The 10,173-nt window shown below is 39.3% G+C and overlaps 1 non-coding gene across 1 annotated transcript; it reads right to left on the bottom strand.

Annotated features, from left to right (window-relative positions):
• Window positions 1-5,616: 5,616 nt before the first annotated feature.
• LOC148574775 (small nucleolar RNA R71) lies at window positions 5,617-5,724 on the bottom strand. The gene has a single exon (XR_015906251.1). It is a non-coding gene; the product is annotated as a small nucleolar RNA R71 (small nucleolar RNA).
• Window positions 5,725-10,173: the final 4,449 nt, after the last annotated feature.

Here is a 10,173-nt window from a genome sequence, read left to right as displayed (position 1 = left end):
AAATCAGAAATTAACTAACCTAATGCTACATAGTTACTAAAACAGAAAATAAAAGAAATGCAGGTAAACAAGGAAAATGGAACAGAAACAGTAAAGAGCAGGTTACGGGGAAGAAAATGGAACCTATAATGCAGAAGGAAGAAGAAGAAGAAATGGACCGAGGGAGAGAGTCGCAGCGGCACAGAGGTCCGCCGCTGCTGGTGGCTACTTGCTGGTACTCGAAGAGCGGGCTAGGGCTCGTACGACAGAAACAGGGCTACTGGCGCGGAGAAGAAGGGAAGTGGCAGAGAAATGAAGAAGAAAGAGAGAAAGAGAGAGTGTTGGCGACGGTAGTGTGGTCGCCGGCGGTGATGCCTGGTGGATGGATGTGATGGTCTGGCTGAGCTGTGGAGGGCTGGTGGTTCTCAGAAAAGAAGAAGAAGAGAAAAGAGTTGGGGGGTTTTGAGGAAACTGAAGCACGAGTGTCCTTCTTTTTGAATTAACGTTCGAAAAGGACCTCGTGCATACGCACAAGGTCATGTGCGGACACACACTAGGATGAAAGAAGGGGTATGCGTGCGGGTGCTGCGAACAGAAGATGCAACGCAGCCTGTGCGAATGCACATGGGGCAGTGCGGGCGCACAGAAGGGGAAAAGGGGTTGCGTTCCCACGCACAAAGGGTGCGTGTGCTGCGACCAGAGGGGTTGTTAAAAGCTGTGCGTGCACACCGAGCTATGCGTACGCACAGGGAGCTCTCTTTTTTTTTTGAAAAAAAAAAGGGTGGAGTGTGCGTACGCACGCATGGTGTGCGGACGCACAGAGATAAAAGAAGGGGTGTATACACGCGCACAAGCCGTGCGCGTGCTGTGAGTAAAGGGAGTGTTTAGGTTTGTGCGTGCGCACAGCTAAGTGCGTACGCACATGGACGGAAAAACAGGGGAACTGTGCGCGCGCATGAGTCTGTGCGTCCGCACAGGACTGTGTTCCTACAACAAAAATTTTGCCTCTAAGGCATCAAACATGACATCCAAAACAGGTTTACAAATCCCAAAACACCATAAAACTCCATAAACACATTATTCTACTAAAATTACCTAACAAACATCAAAATGTAACTAACCAAGCAAGCAACATAGCCAATTATTCAAGAAATAAAAGCTAAAAGAGAGAAGGTTAGAAGGATATTACCATGGTGGGGTGTCTCCCACCTAGCACTTTGGTTTAGAGTCCTTAAGTTGGACTTGGTGAGGAGATCTTTGTTAGGGTGGCTTGTGTTTCCACTCCTCCTTGAATCTCCAACCAAGTTTGCTCATGATTTGACCTCCGGGGTCCCAAATGAGTAGCATCAAACTCTTGAGAGATTTCAAGCTAGCAACTAAGATCCGTAAGTGTTGATTCTTGAAGCTAATGCTCGGATCCCATACTCTAGGCTCTTGTTCATCTTCTTGTTGATCTTCATTGTTGCACTTAGATGAACATCGTCTTGAGTCACCATGTACACATTTGCACACTCCTCAGAATCCACTAAAGTCATTCTTGCACCACAATTGAGCTCCAAATGTTGATTTGGCTTCCTTGATGAATGATGAGCGGATAATTTATACCCTTTTTGGCATTGTTTTTAGTATGTTTTTAGTAGGATCTAGTTACTTTTAGGGATGTTTTCATTAGTTTTTATGTTAAATTCACATTTCTGGACTTTACTATGAGTTTGTGTGTTTTTCTGTGATTTCAGGTATTTTCTGGCTGAAATTGAAGGACTTGAGCAAAAATCAGATTCAGAGGTTGAAGAAGGACTGCTGATGCTGTTGGATTCTGACCTCCCTGCACTCAAAGTGGATTTTCTGGAGCTACAGAACTCAAAATGGCACGCTTCCAATTGCGTTGGAAAGTAGACATCCAGGGCTTTCCAACAATGTATAATCGTCCATACTTTGGCCAAGTTTAGACGACATAAAAGGGCGTTGAACGCCAGTTCTACGCTGCTGTCTGGAGTTAAACGCCAGAAACAAGTCACAAACCAGAGTTGAACGCCAGAAATACGTTACAACCTAGCGTTCAACTCCAGAAAGAGCCTCTGCACGTGTAACATTCAAGCTCAGCCCAAGCACACACCAAGTGGGCCCCGGAAGTGGATTTATGCATCAATTACTTACTTCTGTAAACCCTAGTGACTAGTTTATTATAAATAGGACTTTTTACTATTGTATTAGACATCCTGGATTGTATTCTGGTCCTGTGATCACGTTTTAGGGGGCTGGCCATTCGGCCATGCCTGAACCTTTCACTTATGTATTTTTAACGGTAGAGTTTCTACACTCCAAAGATTAAGGTGTGGAGCTCTGCTGTTCCTCAAAGATTAATGCAAAGTACTACTGTTTTCTATTCAATTCATCTTATTTCGCTTCTAAGATATTCATTCGCACTTCAACCTGAATGTGATGAACGTGATAATCATCATCATTCCTTATGAACGCGTGCCTGACAACCACTTCCGTTCTACCTTAGATTGAATGAGTATCTCTTAGATCTCTTAATCGGAATCTTCGTGGTGTAAGCTAGAATGATGGCAGCATTCAAAAGAATCCAGAAAGTCTAAACCTTGTCTGTGGTATTCCGAGTAGGATTCAATGATTGAATGACTGTGACGAGCTTCAAACTCGCGAGTGCTGGGCGTAGTGACAGACGCAAAAGGATAGTAAATCCTATTCCAGTATGATCGAGAACCTCAAATGATTAGCTGTGCCGTGGCAGAGCATTTGGACCATTTTCACAAGAGGAGGGGATTGTAGCCACTGACAACGGTGATGCCCTTGCATAAAGCCAGCCATAGAAAGGAGTAAGACTGATTGGATGAAGATAGCAGAAAAGCGGAGGTTCAGAGGAACGATTGCATCTCTACACGCTTATCTGAAATTCTCACCAATGATTTACATAAGTATTTCTATCCTTCTTTTATTATTTAATTTCGAAAACTACATAACCATTTTATATCTGCCTGACTGAGATTTACAAGGTGACCATAGCTTGCTTCATACCAACAATCTCCGTGGGATTCGACCCTTACTCACGTAAGGTTTATTACTTGGACGACCCAGTGCACTTGCTGGTTAGTTATGCGAAGTTGTGAAGATATGTTTAGACCATGGTTATGTGCATCCGTTTTTGGTGCCATTGCCAGGGAATCAATTTCGAACAACAATTCACAACCTGAGTAACAATTTCGCATACCAAGTTTTTGGCGCCGTTGCCGGGGATTGTTCGAGTTTGGACAACTGACGGTTCATCCTGTTGCTCAGATTAGGTAATTTTCTTTTTGTTTTCTTTTCAAAAATTTCTCCTTTGTTTTCGAAAAAAAAAATGTGTTTTCAAAAATATATTTTTCTTCAGAATTTTTAAGAATGAATTCTAGTGTTTCATGAAGCCTGGCTGGCTGTAAAGCCATGTCTAATTCTTTTGGACTGAGGCTTCCACTTATAAGTATATGAAGTTGGATGAAATATCAGCTGTTGTATACATGAGAGGTATCTATGTTTGCTGAAGCTTGGCTGGCCATTGGCCATGTCTTGTGTTTTGGACTGGAGCTTTCATTGAAAGCTTGGCTGGCTAGTGAGCCATGTCTAATTCCTGGGCTGAAGCTTTAGACTAACAATGCAAGATTCCTGAAATTCATATTAAAAATTTTGGAATCCTTATTTTTCGCTTTTAATTAATTTTCAAAAAAAATCCAAAAAAAAAATTAGAAAATCATAAAAATCAAAAATATTTTTTGTGTTTCTTGTTTGAGTCTTGAGTCAATTTTTAAGTTTGGTGTCAATTGCATATTCATCTTGCATTTTTTTAAAATTGCATTCATGCATGTGTTCTTCATGATCTTCAAGTTGTTCTTGGTAAGTCTTCTTGTTTGATCTTGATGTTTTCTTGTTTTGTGTCTTTTCTTGTTTTTCATATGCATTCCTGCATCCATAGAGTCTAAACATGAAAGATTTCTAAGTTTGGTGTCTTGCATGTTTTCTTTGCATTAAAAATTTTTCAAAAATAAGTTCTTGATATTCATCTTGACATTCAAAGTGTTCTTGGTGTTCATCTTGACATTCATAGCATTCTTGCATGCATTCATTGTTTTGATCTAAAAATTTTCATGCATTGCATCATTTTCATGTTTTTCTCTCTCATCATAAAAATTCAAAAAAAAATCAAAAAAAATATCTTTCCCTTTTTCCTCTCATAAAATTCGAAAATTTGAGTTGACTTTTTCAAAAATTTTTAAAATCTAGTTGTTTCTTATGAGTCAAATCAAATTTTCAATTTAAAAATCTTATCTTTTTCAAAAATCAAATCTTTTTTTCAATTTTTTTAGTTATTTTCGAAAATTATAAAAATATTTTCCAAAAATCTTTTTCTTAATTTTATATCATAATTTTTGAAAATAACATCATCAATTAATGTTTTGATTCAAAAATTTCAAGTTTGTTACTTACTTGTTAAGAAAGATTCAAACTTTAAGTTCTAGAATCATATCTTGTGATTTCTTGTGAATCAAGTCATTAATTGTGATTTTAAAAATCAAATCTTTTTCAAAAACTAATTTCAAAAATATCTTTTTATCTTATCTTTTTCAAAAATTTGATTTCAAAATATCTTTTCTAACTTCCTAACATCTTATCTTTTCAAAATTTGTTTCAACTAACTAACTAACTTTTTGTTTGTTTCTTATCTTTTTCAAAACCACCTAACTAACTTTCTCTCTCTAATTTTCGAAAATATCTCCCTCTTTTTCAAAAATTCTTTTTAATTAATTAATTATCTTAACTTTTGATTTTAAACTTTTCAAAAATTACTAACCTTTTTCAAAAATTATTTTTCGAAAATTACTAACTCCTTTTCAAAAATTATTTTCGAAAATCCTCTCCCTCTCTCATCTTATTCTATTTATTCATCTACTAACATCTCTTCCTCACATCACTCACCAAATTCGAACCCCCTCTTCTATCTGTGTTCGAATTTTTTCTCTTCTTTTCTTCTTCTACTAACAATAAGGAACCTCTTTACTGTGACATAGAGGATTCCTCTTCTTTTCTTTTTCTCTTCTCTTTCTTATGAGCAGGAACAAAGAAAAAGGCATTCTTGTTGAAGCTGATCCAGAACCTGAAAGGACTCTGAAGAGAAAACTAAGAGAAGCTAAATTACAACAATACAGAGACAACCTTATTGAAAATTTTGAACAAGCAAAGGAGATGGCAGCCGAACCCAACAACAATAATGCAAGGAGAATGCTTGGTGACTTTACTGCACCTAATTCCAATTTACATGGAAGAAGCATCTCCATTCCTGCCATTGTAGCAAACAATTTTGAGCTGAAACCTCAGCTAGTTTCTCTGATGCAGCAGAACTGCAAGTTTCATGGACTTCCATCTGAAGATCCTTTTCAGTTCTTAACTGAATTCTTGCAGATCTGTGATACTGTTAAGACTAATGGAGTAGATCATGAAGTCTACAGTCTCATGCTTTTCCCTTTTGCTGTAAAAGACAGAGCTAGAGTGTGGTTGGACTCTCAACCCAGAGATAGCCTGAACTCTTGGGATAAGCTGGTCACGGCTTTCTTAGCCAAGTTCTTTCCTCCTCAAAAGCTGAGCAAGCTTAGAGTGGATGTTCAAACCTTCAGACAGAAAGAAGGTGAATCCCTCTATGAAGCTTGGGAAAGATACAAGCAGCTGACCAAAAAGTGTCCTTCTGACATGCTTTTAGAATGGACCAATCCTGGATATATTCTATGATGGTTTATCTGAGTTATCAAAGATGTCATTGGACACTTCTGTAGGTGAATCCATTCACCTAAAGAAAATGCCTGCAGAAGCTCAAGAACTCATTGACATGGTTGCTAATAACCAGTTCATGTACACTTCTGAGAGGAACCCTATGAGTAATGGGACGCCTATGAAGAAGGGAGTTCTTGAAATTGATACTCTGAATGCCATACTGGCTCAGAACAAAATATTGACTCAGCAAGTCAATATGATTTCTCAGAGTCTGAACGGAATGCAAGCAGCATACAACAGTACTCAAGAGGCATCTTCTGAAGAAGAAGCTTATGATCCTGAGAATTCTGCAGTAGCAGAGGTAAATTACATGGGTGAACCATATGGAAACACCTATAATCCATCATGGAGAAATCATCCAAATCTCTCATGGAAGGATCAAAGGCCTCAACACGGCTTTAATAATGGTGGAAGAAACAGGTTTAACAATAATAAACCTTTTCCATCATCCACTCAGCAACAGACAGAGAACTCTGAACAAAATACCTCTAATTTAGCAAACTTAGTCTCTGATCTGTCCAAGGCCACTGTGAGTTTCATGAATGAAACAAGATCTTCCATTAGAAATTTGGAAGCACAAGTGGGCCAGCTGAGTAAAAGGATCACTGAAATCCCTCCTAGTACTCTCCCAAGCAATACAGAAGAGAATCCAAAAGGAGAGTGCAAGGCCATTGACATAAACACCATGGCCGAACCTGTAAGGAAAGGAGAGGACATGAATCCCAAGGAGGAAGACCTCCTGGGACGTCCAGTGATCAATAAGGAGCTTCCCTCTGAGGAACCAAAGGACTCTGAGGCTCATCTAGAGACCATAGAGATTCCATTGAACCTCCTTATACCATTCATGAGCTCTGATGAGTATTCCTCTTCTGAAGAGGATGAGGATGTTACTGAAGAGCAAGCTGCCAAGTTCCTTGGTGCAATCATGAAGCTGAATGCCAAATTATTTGGCATTGAAACTTGGGAAGATGAACCTCCCTTGTTCACCAATGAACTAAGTGATCTGGATCAACTGACATTGCCTCAGAAGAGACAAGATCCTGGAAAGTTCATAGTACCTTGTACCATAGGCACCATGATCTTTAAGGCTCTGTGTGACCTTAGTTCAGGAATAAACCTCATGCCCCTCTCTGTAATAGAGAAACTGGGAATCTATGGGGTACAAGTTGCTAAAATCTCATTAGAGATGGCAGACAATTCAAGAAAACAGGCTTATGGACAAGTAGAGGACGTGTTAGTAAAGGTTGAAGGCCTTTACATCCCTGCTGATTTCATAGTCCTGGATACTGGAAAGTAAGAGGATGAATCCATCATCCTAGGAAGACCTTTCCTAGCCACAGCAAGAGCTATGATTGATGTGGACAGAGGAGAATTAATTCTTCAATTAAATAAGGACAACCTTGTGTTTACAACTCAAGGATCTCTCTCTGCATCCATGGAGATGAAGCATAAAAAGCTTCTCTCAAAGCAGAGTCAAACAAAGCCCCCACAGTCAAACTCTAAGTTTGGTGTTGGGAGGCCACAACCAAACTCTAAGTTTGGTGTCAAACCCCCATATCCAAACTCTAAGTTTGGTGTTGGGAGGTTTCAACAAAGCTCTGCACATCTGTGAGGCTCCATGAGAGCCCACTGTCAAGCTATTGACATTAAAGAAGCGCTTGTTGGGAGGCAACCCAATGTTTAATTATCTAATTTTATTTTTGTTTTTCATGTTTTATTAGGTTCATGATCATGTGGAGTCACAAAATAAATATAAAAATTGAAAACGGAATCAAAAACAGCAGAAGAAAAATCACACCCTGGAGGAAGACCTTACTGGCGTTTAAACGCTAGTAAGAAGCATGTTTTGGGCGTTCAACGCCAGAACAGAGCATGGTTCTGGCGCTGAACGCCAGAAATGCACCCTGGAGGAGAGCTGGCGCTGAACGCCCAGAACAAGCATGGTTCTGGCGTTCAACGCCAGAAATAGGCTACAAATGGGCGTTCAGCGCCCAGAACAAGCACCAATCTAGCGCTGAACGCCCAGAGTTGTGTGCAAGGGCATTTTGCATGCCCAATTTGGTGCAAGGTTTTAAATCCTTGAACACCTCAGGATCTGTGGACCCCACAGGATCACTTCAGGATCTGTGGACCCCACAGGATCCCCACCTACCTCCACTCACTTCTTCTCACCCCTCTTTCACACAATCCCATAAACACTCTTCCCCAAAACCCTTCACCAATCACCTCAATCTCTCTTTCCCATCACCTCTTCACCACTCACATCCATCCACTCTTCCCCATAAACCTACCTCATAAACTCCACCTACCTTCAAAATTCAAAATCAATTTCCCACCCAAACCCACCCTATATGGCCGAAACCTCACCCCCTCCCTTCCCTATATAAAGCCTTCCATTCTTCCTCATTTTCACACAACACAACTCTCTCTTCCCTTCTTGGCCGAAACACACCTCCCCCCTCTTCTCCATCTTTTCTTCTTCTTCTTCTTCATCTTTTCTTTCTTCTCTTGCTCGAGGGCGAAAAAAATTCTAAGTTTGGTGTGGTAAAAGCATAAGCTTTTTGTTTTTCTATTACCATTGATGACACCTAAGACCGGAGAATCCTCTAGAAAAAGGAAAGGGAAGACAAAAGCTTCCACCTCCGAGTCATGGGAGATGGAAAGGTTCATCTCCAAAACCCATCAAGACCTCTTCTATGATGTTGTGGTCAAGAAGAAGGTGATCCCTGAGGTCCCTTTCAAACTCAAGAGGCGCAGGAAGCTCATCACCATGAGATCCCGGAGATGCCTCATATGCATTTTCCTCCACAAAACTGTTGGGAGCAAATCAACACCTCCCTAGGAGAATTAAGTTCCAACATGGGACAACTAAGGGTGGAACATCAAGAGCACTCCATCATCCTTCATGAAATAAGAGAAGATCAAAAAAGCAATGAGGGAGGAGCAACAAAGACAAGGAAGAGACATAGAAGAGCTCAAGGACATCATTAGTTCCTCAAGAAGGAAACGCCACCATCACTAAGGTGGATTCATTCCTTGTTCTTATTTCTTATGTTTTTCGTTTTCTATGTTAAGTGCTTATCTATATTTGTGTCTTCACTACATGATCATTAGTAGTTAGTAACTTTGTCTTAAAGTTATGAATGTCCTATGAATCCATCACCTCTCTTAAATGAAAAATGTTTTAATTCAAAAGAACAAGAAGTACATGAGTTTTGAATTTATCCTTGAACTTAGTTTAATTATATTGATGTGGTGACAATGCTTCTTGTTTTCTAAATGAATGCTTTAACAGTGCATATGTCTTTTGAAGTTGTTGTTTAAGAATGTTAAATATGTTGGCTCTTGAAAGAATGATGACTAGGAAACATGTTATTTGATAATCTGAAAAATCATAAAAATGATTCTTGAAGCAAGAAAAAGCAGCAAAGAACAAAGCTTGCAGAAAAAAAAAAGAGAAAAAAAATAGCGAAAAAAAATAATAAAGAAAAAAGAAAAAGCAAGCAGAAAAAGCCAAAAGCTCTTAAAACCAAGAGACAAGAGCAAAAAGCCAATAACCCTTAAAACCAAAAGGCAAGGACAAATAAAAAGGATCCCAAGGCTTTGAGCATCAGTGGATAGGAGGGCCTAAAGGAATAAAATCCTGGTCTCAGCGGCTAAACCAAGCTGTCCCTAACCATGTGCTTGTGGCGTGTAGGTGTCAAGTGAAAACTTGAGACTGAGCGGTTAAAGTCAAGGTCCAAAGCAAAAGAAGAGTGTGCTTAAGAACCCTGGACACCTCTAATTGGGGACTTTAGCAAAGCTGAGTCACAATCTGAAAAGGTTCACCCAATTATGTGTCTGTGGCATTTATGTATCTGGTGGTAATACTGGAAAACAAAGTGCTTAGGGCCACGGCCAAGACTCATAAAATGGCTGTGTTCAAGAATCATCATACTGAACTAGGAGAATCAATAACACTATCTGAACTCTGAGTTCCTATAGATGCCAATCATTCTGAACCTCAATGGATAAAGCGAGATGCCAAAACTATTCAAGAGGCAAAAAGCTATAAGTCCTGCTCATATGATTGAAGCTATGTTTCATTAATAGTTTGAAATTTATAGTATATTCTCTTCTTTTTATCCTATTTGATTTTCAGTTGCTTGGGGACAAGCAACAATTTAAGTTTGGTGTTGTGATGAGCGGATAATTTATACGCTTTTTGGCATTATTTTTAGTATGTTTTTAGTAGGATCTAGTTACTTTTAGGGATGTTTTCATTAGTTTTTATGTTAAATTCACATTTCTGGACTTTACTATGAGTTTGTATGTTTTTCTGTAATTTCAGGTATTTTCTGGCTGAAATTGAAGGACTTGAGCAAAAATCAGATT

This window comes from Arachis ipaensis, chromosome B2, assembly GCF_059453495.1.
Source record: "Arachis ipaensis isolate K30076 ecotype BB chromosome B2, ASM5945349v1, whole genome shotgun sequence".
Taxonomy (NCBI): Eukaryota; Viridiplantae; Streptophyta; class Magnoliopsida; order Fabales; family Fabaceae; genus Arachis; species Arachis ipaensis.
This window is presented reverse-complemented; position numbering and strand designations above follow the sequence as displayed.